The following is a 4,700-nucleotide window of genomic DNA, read 5'->3' on the forward strand; positions in this document are numbered from 1 at the left end:
TTTTGGAAACAGAAAAAAACTTTTTTTTTTAAAAACCCCATCAAACTCCGCAACATCTGTCCCCTTCCCCCCACCAGTACAATAAACTCCAAAGTATAGATCAAAACTCCCCAACAACAATCAGCAACATCATCTGTCCCCTTCCCCCCACCAGTACAATAAACTCCAAAGTATAGATCAAAAATCCCCAACAACAATCTAAATCCCGTTTGAAGTAGATCTTCAAGGCCCGAAAACATGTGTTCAATATCGCCAGAATCTGGTCACTCTGGGTTCAGTATCTCCTTTGCTTCAGTATTGGCTTATAGGTTGCCTGAAAAGGTAAAATGTTACAGCATAAGTGAAAGATATGTGTCCTTTTAATATACTGGAAAAACCATCCATAAACTGCAATATTTTTTGGGGGGTGTTTGTATATTTTAATCCAGCTATTCATTCTCTTCTGCCTATAAATCTCTTTTCTACCTATAAATCTCTTTTCTGCTTTTAAATCCCTTTTTTAATCTAAAAATCTCTTTTCTATTATAAATCACTTTATTATAAATCTCTTTTCTACCTATAAATTGCTTTTCTTCCTATAAATCTCTTTTCTACCTATAAACATTTCTACTACAAATCTATCTTTTCACTTATCTATCCATCATTATCTTTTTAACTATGCATCAAGTGTATCTATTCAATCTATTTGTGTATCCTATCTATCCCATCCATCCATCACCAGTTTTCTATGTATCTAGTCTATTGGTCTATTTGTCCACTCATCCATTCTCATATTCACATACTACTCCCTTTGCTGTCAGGATCCAACTGGGTTGTTGTGGCGAGATCATCACCTTTAAGTCAGAAAAGTTTGGGTGTTCTCCGGCGCGTCACAATGAGCATCACACAATGAGGTCTCCATGGCCAAGGTAAGCAAGGAAACTGCTCATCAGATGAGGATTGTGCCAGGCTTTATGCGGAGGTTTTCTTTTAAAAATATTTTTTAGGAAACCTTTTTATTTTAGAAAACATATGAAGGGGAAAGTTTTCAACACTGAGCCTTGTGAAACCTGCTGTTCCAACATTCCCCCTCCTTCCTTCCACCTCCTTCCCTAGATGACCGGTAATTACATGTTAAATATGTGAAAATATATGATAAATCCAATGTATATAAAAATATTTATGCAATTATCTTGCTTATGCAGAGATTTTCTTCCTACTTCTTTTTTTTGTTGAATAAGTAGTAAAAGCAATAGTAATAATACTAGGAATAGGAGTTACACTACTAGTAGTAGAAATAGTAGTAATAGTAATAGTAAAGTAATAGTAATAGTAATAGTAAAGTAATAGTAATAGTAATAGTAAAGGTAGTATTACAAATAATAGTAGTAGTGGTAGTAGAAGGAGTATTAATAGGAATAAGAGCAATGATAGTAGTAGTAGCAGGAGGAAGAGAACTAGAAGGAATGGGAGTAGTATGAATAGTAACAGTAATAAGAGTGGGAGTAATTGTAGTAGTTGGTGGAAGAGTAATAGTAGTAATCTTAAGAGTGATACTAATAGGAGTAGGAAGAGGAGTAATAGTAGAAGTAGTAGTAATAATAATAGGTGTAAGAGTACGAGTAATAATAGTAGTAGTAAGAATAGTATCTGACATTTACACAGTGCTTCACCATCTCCAAAGTAATATAGACCATGTTTTCTCTGATGCTACCCCTAAGGCTCAGAACCACCCTTATGGGAACAGCCAGACTCTCCCATCCTTGAGCCAGGGAGATGCATGTCCTGTTATTTAGGGTTCAGTACCTGTGTTCCAGGCTTCAGGGAAGAAACAAGATCTTTCACCATTTAGGCTTCCGATATCGTTACCCCACCAACCACAAAGAGGATCTGCAGTGGATGGTCACCGGGATGAGGTCGGCTCACCTGTAACATTCACCATAACAAGGATGGGGTCAGCCATCAGACAAGCATGTCAGGTTAATATATGACTCATTAATGATCAAATAAAGATCTTACGTTAGGACATAATGTTCGTAGATTTTCAGCTGTGGAATCAGAACTTTAGAACTAGAAATGTAGTCTCCTTGTGGTCGTGGAGCTCAAGTATCTCATTTAACATGTGAGGAAACTGACGCTCAGGGAGTTTAAGTGATAATAAAAAGTCATGCAGGTAAGAAATAATCAGCACAGCAAAATTCCACTTGTTTAATGTTACTTTATTACAGTGTCTTTCCCGTATCCCATCCCACCACCTTTTTTTTTTTTTTTTTTAAGAATTAATATGTTTAGCTATAGGTTAAAAGATTGAAGTATGGAAATATACACACACATATATGCACACACATACACACATATGTAATGAACACTTAGAGTTAACATGATAGTATAAACAGGATCTGTTTGACTCTTGTCTCTGCCTTTTACAACCTGTATGCGCTGGGACAATATACTAAATATACTTAACCACCCTGAGTCTCAGTAACTTTCTCTGTAAAATATGGAAGCAGAAACCCTGAAATATTCCCGCCAGCTCAAAATCCACGATGCTGTGACTCTACTTGAAACCAAATATTTCTCAAAGGCTTATTCTCGGTGGAGCAAAAATGATTGTACCATTCCCATTTTACAGATGAGGAAATTGAGGCAAACACAGATTAAGTGACTTGCCCAGAGTCCTACAGTTGGTGTTTGAAATCAGGTGCTGATTCAAGTGTGGTCCAACAGTGTTATCCACTGTACCAGCCAGCTGCCAATAATTTTAGAAAAGGTCTTCATCTATATGTAACTGAATTCAACAAGCATTTATGAAACCTCTAATATGAGCAAGTCATCTTGTTTCTGGGAACCAGGCATAGGATGATGAAAAAGAAAATAGTTTCTGAACTCAAAGAATCTGCTTTTGATTGTTTGTTTGTTTGTAAAGGTAGGCTCTCTATTTCCCAGATTATTTGTACTTCTAGTACATATAGGGTTAGTCAGCAACCTGGCCCTACCTTCAACCCCTTATTAACACTGACTGCAGGAGGGAAACTGAAGATAGATTATCTCTATATAGCTGCTTTACCTTCATGAACATGCTAAATCCCAGTTTATGTAGATCACTGAGGTCCGAAGACATGCCTTCAATATCACCAGCATCTGGTCACAAGTGGTTCAGTATCTCCTCTGCTTTAGCAGTGGCTTATAGGATGCCTGAAAAGGTAAAATGTTACAGCATAAGTGAAAGATATGTGTCCATTTGATCTACTGGAATAACCATCCACAAACTGGAATTTTTTGCGGGTGGGGGAAGAGGGAAGGAAAGAGAAGTCAAATATTTCCCAAGCCAGATAGAAAGCAACCATTTTAGCTTCTATAATATTGAAGAATAAAATATAATAGTTTAATACTGACCTGAAGGCAGTCTCAATCTTTGACAGGAGCACTTGGTATGATGCTGATGAGGACCAGAAAGGATCTCTTTTTCCAGTAATTTATTTACTGATTTACCTAACCCTCCATTGACTCAATCATTATCTATGTATATTTAATGCAGCTATTCATTCTCTTCTGCCTATAAACCCCTTTTCTACCTATAAATCTCTTGTCTAATTAAAAATCACTTTTTTTATCTAATAATCTGTTTTCTACTTATAAATCGCTTTAATTACTATAAATCTTTTCTACTTATAAATTGCTTTTCTTCCTATAAATCTCTTTTCTACCTATGAATCGCTTTTCTTCCTATAAATCTCTTTTCTGCCTATGAATCGCTTTTCTACTTATAAATCTCTTTTCTACCTATATATCACTTTTCTTCCTATAAATCTCTATTCTACCTATAAACTTTTCTACTATAAATCTATCTTTTCACTTATCTATTCATCATTATCTTTTTAACTATGCATCAAGTGTATCTATTCAGTCTATTTGTCTATACTATCTATCCCATCCATCCATCACCAGTTATCTATGTATCTAGTCTAATAGTCTATTTGTCCACTCATCCATTCTTCTATACACACATCCTACTCCCTTTGCTTTCAGGATCCAACTGGGTTGTTGTGGCGAGATCATCACCTTTAAGTCAGAAAACCTTGGGTGTTCTCAGGCATGTCACAGTGAACTAGAGCATGTCACAATGGGCATCACCCAATGAGGTCTCCATGGCTAAGGTAAGCAAGGCAACTGCTCATCAGATGAGGATTTTGCTCAGGCTGTATGCAGAGGTTTTCTTTTAAAAATATTTTTTAGGAAACCTTTTTATTTAAAAAACATATGAAATGGCAAGTTTTCAACACTGAGCCTTGCTAAACCTCCTGTTCCAACATTCCCCCTCCTTCCTTCCACCTCCTAGCCTGGGTGACCTGTAATTACATGTTAAATATGTGAAAATATATGATAAATCCAATGTATATAAAAATATTTATACAATTATCTTGCTTATGCAGAGATTTTCTTCCTACTTTTTTTTGTTGACATCATTTTCCGCAATAATATGTAAACTTTGAGGGCAAGACCATTTTTTTTAATTCATTTTTCCAAATTATCCCCCCCCTCCATTCTCTCCCCCCCCCGATGACAGGCAATCCCATACATTTTACATGTGTTACAATATACCCTAGATACAATATATGTGTGTAAATACCATTTTCTTGTTGCACATTAAGTATTAGATTCCGAAGGTATAAGTAACCTGGGTAGATAGACAGTAGTGCTAACCCTTTACATTCACTTCC

At 36.0% G+C, this 4,700-nt stretch overlaps 1 long non-coding RNA gene across 1 annotated transcript; it reads right to left on the reverse strand.

The window, feature by feature from the left end:
* LOC141560883 (uncharacterized) lies at nt 1-4,060 on the reverse strand. The gene is made up of 4 exons (XR_012487864.1): nt 3,376-4,060; nt 3,047-3,174; nt 1,786-1,905; nt 1-313 (listed from the first exon to the last, which is right to left on the reverse strand). It is a non-coding gene; the product is annotated as an uncharacterized LOC141560883 (long non-coding RNA).
* Between the last annotated feature and the right edge of the window lie 640 nt (nt 4,061-4,700).

This window comes from Sminthopsis crassicaudata, chromosome 3, assembly GCF_048593235.1.
Source record: "Sminthopsis crassicaudata isolate SCR6 chromosome 3, ASM4859323v1, whole genome shotgun sequence".
Classification (NCBI taxonomy): Eukaryota; Metazoa; Chordata; class Mammalia; order Dasyuromorphia; family Dasyuridae; genus Sminthopsis; species Sminthopsis crassicaudata.